This window comes from Solanum lycopersicum, chromosome 10 (genome assembly GCF_036512215.1).
Source record: "Solanum lycopersicum chromosome 10, SLM_r2.1".
NCBI classification, from domain to species: domain Eukaryota; kingdom Viridiplantae; phylum Streptophyta; class Magnoliopsida; order Solanales; family Solanaceae; genus Solanum; species Solanum lycopersicum.
The window spans coordinates 43452554-43459363 of record NC_090809.1 but is presented as its reverse complement, the minus strand read 5'-3'; the positions used below and the strand labels follow the sequence as shown (position 1 = coordinate 43459363).

Sequence of the window (6810 nt, the reverse complement as noted above, 5' to 3'; positions counted from 1 at the left end):
TTCAATGAAACCTTTAAACTCTATTAACTAATTTTCCATCTCCCACTCTAATTATCTTCTTTATTAGATACCTTAATAGGCATTTATGTATGACTTTTTGTTATTCTTTGTATCACTTTATAGTATGCACAACTTTAGAGCATTTCATGATTCATTGGTTTATTATTTTTTTCTTTAAAAAATCATTAATTTTTGCTGCTACTTTTCGACAGTCGTTAGTGGTACATAATTTTATTTTTTGGCTCTTTATTAGTAATTAACAGAAATGATTCTCGCTTTAACCCATGATGATAATTAGTAACAATCTCTAACTTTGGAATTATTTTTGAAGGTTTCATATGATGACTTTATCATTCCTTTAATTCGATGTGAGGTTAGTTCTTTAAAAAAAAATACTTCATATGTATAGTTTTCTTTTTTATCTACAAAATTTTATTTTGAATGTAGTTCTGCTATTTTCATTTTTTATTTTTTCGATAATTCATTTATTTATGTATTATTTCTCCTAAAAATAGTAAATTTATTGATGTGTTGTTTTGATTTTGATTAATATTTCTTTTTTGCTTCATTACTTTATTTTAAACAAGAAGTATGATTACTTTTTATATATTAATAATTGAATTTCTCCTTAGATGAAGAAGTCGAATTCATACTTTTAATAAGAATTTTAATTACAAAATTAAAGGTATAGTTAGTTGTCTTTAACGTTTATCTTCTTCTTATTCTCCTAAAATGATTAAAAAACATGCTTATGATTTATGCAATTTTTTTAATTTGGCTTATAATTAATTTAGTTATGTTACTTATATATTTCTATTTTTCCTGCTGATTTTTAATGTTATAACATAAGATTTGTTGTGACGAGCTAGTAATATTTTAAAATTTTTATAGGATTGGAAGTCATGTAAATATCTAAATTACATCTTATCTAAAAGCAAAATTACTTTCCATCACTGGACAACTTAATTAATTGCCTTTTTCTTAATTATTCTTGGTCACGTTTAATATTTTCATTAAATTACTTTTATTAGTATTAAATTATGGAAGTACAACTGTTGTGCTTGATCTATATTGAATATTTTTTTTTTTTTAAAATCTATATTAAATATTATTTTAATTGTAAAAAGAATCACAAAGAAGCCTTCGGATGAATTATACAATAAATATTAGATCTCATGTAAATAAATTTATAAATTAAGAATGCAGAATTATACAATAAATATTAGATCTCATGTAAATAATTTATAAATTAACAATATGCAGCACCATCAAAACAAACGACAAAGAAAAAGGTGCAAATTTACCATTTTATTTATTTATTTGTTACTTTCTGTGAATATTCATAAAAATGTATATTATTATTTCAACAATTTTTTGTTTACTTAAGCACCACGCTATACTGATATTCGACAAATATATTGGAAATTTCAATAAAATTATAAATAATTTAATTGAAACAAAAAGAAAAAGCGTGCAAGTTTAACAAAAAAAGGATCTAGTATGAATCATTAACTTGAGTTTTACTTGAAATAGTCCAAATTTTAACATTTGATGTCTAATATTTCTTGATGGTGAAAAGAGCAATATCTAAGTGGGGTAAAAAAGTATTCGTGCTAATGTTTTTGTACTAATATTTCGCTGATTAATTATTCAAAGAACTAAAGAAACACTAAAAGTGGTTATTTTTATTTGTTCAGAATTCCAAAAGATAATCAATAATTTATAGTTAATTCAAGTTGACAAAAAAATTCGGATAATGAAAATTACATTGATTTGATATAAATATCTAACACGGATAAATTTTATCTATATATATTTACCTCCTAATTGGCGCTGAGGAGTCTTCATCTTGACATCCATCGTCACTTCCCATGCTGGTAAAAAAGGGGTCAACCCGGTGACGCATCGACGTCTTGAGCAAGTGAGAGCCATGATCCAAGGCCGGGTGCTGTCGCAATCCGCATAAGTAACTTTAATCGAAGATTGCGCAACTGCCAATAAAGACATTGCTCTACGACTCCTTAGAGGTTGGGGAGTGGAAGAAGATTCATCAATTTCAGGTATTCGATGCATATAACAATTGGTAGCTTATTCTTTAATATGTATAGATTTTGAGTGCTATATTAATATCTTTTTTATAGGTAATATTATATTTTTCTTTTTTTATGTTATATGCAACTTATGATCATCTCTCTTTTTTTTCCTTTTTTTTTTTTTTGGGAAAAGGCTTAAATATACCATCAAACTTTTAGAATAGGCTCGTTTATGTCATCCGTTAAAAGTTTGGTTAATCTATGCCATTATCGTTCAAGAAAAACCTCATTCATGCCATTATTTTTTAACAATAGTTTTGTAAAACCATTTTTGACACGTGGTCAATTGTAATTCGGCCACATCATCAATTTTTTAAATAAAAAAAATTAGTTCAATTTTTATTCAAAATTTTGATTTTTTTATTTAAAAAATTTGATGACATGACCAATTATAACTCGGCCACGTTATCAATTTTTTAAATAAAAAAATCATAATTCCGAATTATTATTTTTTTAATTTTTTATTTAAAAAGTTGATGACATGGCCGAATTATAATTGGTCACGTCATCAAATTTTTTAAATAAAAAAAATCAAAATTTTGAATAAAAATTGAACTAATTTTTTCCTTTTTTGATTTAAAAAATTAATGTCGTGCTCGAATTATAAGTGGTCACGTGGCATGAATAAGTCTTTTCTTTAATAGAAATTGCATAAATAAATCAAATTTTTAAGTGATAACATAAATAAAGCTTTTTATAAAAATTTAATAGCATATTTAAATCTTTTCGCTTTTTTAATAATTTCTGAAAACTTTTTGGATTAATCATGGTAGGACTCAATAAAATTATATGTTCGGATATGTATCTACTTTGCAAGGATATGTATCTTCAAATTAGTTAAAGTACTGTATATGTCAAATTAGTAGCATCAATTTTGCAAGGTTTTCTAACCTCGACTTGTGAATTGTTATTTTTTTGGGGTATGTTTTATTTTTATTTTATAACACAAAAAGTCCATAGTATATATGTGATTTAAAAGCTACCCTTTACAATACAAAATTTATAGCATATTTTAAAAATAAACATTCAACGCACATTTCAGATTCTGATCAATATTATGTTTGGAGGAAATTTAAAAGACAAAATGGTGAAATGCTTATTATTTAGTATAAATTACAGAAATAGACACCTTTATTTCATTTATTTTCATTATCTCCCATTATTTTTAAAAATCTTCAAAATTTTTATTTTTTTAATGTATTTGAGTTGCATATTAATTATTTGAATCAGTATTTAATGTATCACAACTACTTATTATGTATTCGAGCTACATATTAATATATCTGAGTCAATATTTAATGTATCTGAGCTAGTTTTTAATGTATCGAAGTTGTATATTAATGTATCCGAGACAATATTTAATGAATCTGAACTATATATTAATGTATTCGAACTTCAATTATTATATCTGATTTTTTTAATTTTTAAAAAATTAATATAATTAAAAATTTCTTAGGAATATATTACAATTTTATATTAAAACTATGAAATTTATGTTGTTTACTCCGTTATAGATGGATGTCACATTAATTGGAAAATTCACACAATTATAACAATTAGAAGATGAAATTCCTCCATATTAATGCAATACTATTTTATGCATGGCACACCTCCGTTGCCTTTAATGCATAAACTTTTGGAATTAAATGAATAAGATATAGAATTGGGTGAAAAGGATTTTTGCATGAAAAATGAATTAAAGCAGTGACTCAATTAACTATAAAAAGGGGTAAAAAAAAAACAGAATTTTAAGAGAATTTTATACTGAAAATTCATATTCCTATTTACTTGTCTATATATTTCCTCCTATTCATTTTGACAATTTAAAAAATGACAATTTTTTTATTATTATATCCTCATTAAAACTTCTTGAAAATTTCAAAAGTCTAAATTCATCCTTAATGAAACAATAATTGTTGGGATTTATACAGTTTTGATGATTGACAAAAAAAGAAGAAACATGTCAGTGAACACGGTCCAAAGGTACACTGTCACGAGCTATTGAATTCGAGAAAGCTTCTAAAATGAATAAAGACAAGAGTACATAAATAAAGGAATGGATAATGTTAATTTCGTGAGAAACCCCAAGGAAATAAACATCTGATGAATTAAGAGAAAGAATCAATGAGTTTGATTTGAAGAAAGAGTCTAAAGAGACAAGTAGTTTTAATTGAAAAAGGAGTCTCACTTAAAGTAGAACTCTTAAAGTTACTGTTGAATTCAAGTGTTGGAGTTCCACTACAATACAACAGAATCAATGAATGTAATTTGACGAAGAAGTCCAAAAAAGGTAGGAGTTTGAATTGAAGAAGGAGTCTTACTTGAAGTAGAACTCTAAGTTAAGAGAGTTCAAGTCAATAAGGAGTTTGAAGTGATCAATAACTCTATGATAAATGTGCTTAAATAGAAACGAAGTCGTTCAGAATATGTGTGCACTTACAGAGCAAAAGAGCGATTGAGAAATTCACTTCGCAAGTGTCACCAACGAACTGAAAGAACACATCGAGGAACCTGATCCTTTTTTACAGAGTTTATGTATTAGGAGTTTTGATGTAATCTTATTTCGGTGAGTTATAAACTGAATTAGGAGTGTTGTCTGTAATAACTTGAAGAGTTGTGAACACATGCCTTGGGAGGTTTGTGTTGAAGGTTAGAAATTAGAGTTAGTTCCTAGGATTACAAGAGTTGTAGTCCAAATTCATAACTTGAAGTTAAGGTAGGTTGCAAAGTTTGTAATTTATCTTTTGTGGATGCTTGTAGTTGATTTAGTGAAGTTGGAGTTAAATTTTGTAAGGGTATAGGTCGTGGTTTTTACACCTTTTTGAGCCGGGTGTTTCCACGTAAAAATATTGTGCTTTTACTTACTGCCTTTACTGCTTTGTTATGGAAACCTGTTTCACACTTAGGTGAAAAGTTAAATCAGTAAATTATTAGATTGTGTAGAATATCAATTGGTGTCAGAGCAAGTTGTCTTTAACAGGTTAACACCTAAGATAAAAGATCAAGATGCCTTCTGCACCACCTATTGGTCACAGCTAACGACAATTAACTGTCAGACCCCCAATGTTCAATGTGTCTCACTTTGGCTGGTGGAAAGCACGCATGAATGATTTTATTCAAGCATAAGATTATGAATAAGTTAATTGATGACCTTGAAGAATTAGTGAATAGGTTAATTGATGACCTTGAAGAATTAACATGTGAAAGAGATCATTTGTTTAAAGCCTTTGTAGATCAAAAATTTGAGTACATGGATCTCAAAGATGACAAAATTATAGGGAATAGTTTCTTCAAAGCGAATTCTCCCTAGATACATCTATTCAATTTCATTATTAGATAAATAAAATAATTGTCTGAAGAAACATGTTGAAAAACTTGAGTCATCTAACCTAGATCTAAAGTTTGAAATTTTAAGGATCACAATTACTGAAAAAGGAAAAGGGAAAATGAGTAAAACTGAAGAAAAGTTGGAAAAAGAGTTGAAAAATGCAAAAATGGCTATTTTTTGAAAAAAAAGAAAAGATGAGAAAATTAAACACTGAAATCTCTAAAATAAAAGTAAAGCTTGAGAATGCAAACCGTTGGACTCACTCATCTAGAATTGTTAACAAATTGAGAGATAGGGTGCACAATGAGAAGGCTGACATAGGATTCTATAAAGAAAATATTATCTCTGAAGATTTATGTTATATTTGTGGAAAAATTGATCATCCAACTACGGAGCGTCCAGTTTCTAGTGATTTTAGAAAAAGGAATACTAAGTTTTCAAATGGAAACAAATTTATGTATATTGGCAGAAACAGGTCCACTAACCGGTTGCCTAGATGGGTGAAAAGAAATTTGATTCACCCTTTTGATCATAAGAAAGGACACAAGCTTGTCTGGGTTCCTAAGACTAACCTCTAAGCTATTTTGCAGGTGAAGCAGAAAGGAAGAAAGTGATGCAATTCATAAATATTGCTTGCTTAAGAGATATCAATGAAGACAAACAAAAGTTACTTGCGCTAACTTCACAAAAGGGGGAATGCGACATTTAAAGAAAAGGAAAAAATTATAAAAAAAAGGAGGTAATGCATTTGTAAGGGGGAAGCTAAAAAAAGGAAAAAAGTGAGGATTAAAGTGAAACTGATGAGAGTGCATTGCAACAAGTTGTACCACATGTTTCATTTGTTGAACAAACTAAGGGCATATTGATAGGGGGAACAATGAAACTTGAAACTGAGTCTACAAAAGTATGTGATTGTTGGATCATGTTGTTCTTTTTCAAACGATAATGGATGAATTGTGACACCAAGAAGGGAGCATTATGAAAAGAATAAGTTAGAATTGGGGATGATTAAGATTGCATGAACTCCCCTTAATTATTGGTTAGAATAATTGTTCTCCTAACTTTATGAGCTAAAATGTTATTCAATTAAGTCTTACAAATTCAGTTGTATGTCCCAATTCCAGATCCTTTACTTGTCTTAACCTAATTTTGTATTATATTGTGTAGAGAAATGGTAAAAACAAGCAATGATGATCACAAAATTGCTCTTATAAGATATGTTATATATTGATTGAGGTTAATATTTTATAAAGTGAAACAGTTGAGCACTCATATTCCATGTATTATTTGTTCTAATATAGAGAAAAATTAACTGTCCAAGCGCAAGAGTTTCATTCTTTCAAATTGTTCTCTCTCACTTTGTTTTCTTGAAATTTTTTTTGCAAGCTT

The 6810-nt window shown here is 27.7% G+C and overlaps 1 long non-coding RNA gene across 1 annotated transcript; it reads left to right on the top strand.

Annotated features, from left to right (window-relative positions):
• On the top strand, positions 1-6531 carry LOC112940183 (uncharacterized). The gene is made up of 2 exons (XR_003244128.2): positions 1-2060; positions 6012-6531. It is a non-coding gene; the product is annotated as an uncharacterized lncRNA (long non-coding RNA).
• Positions 6532-6810: the final 279 nt, after the last annotated feature.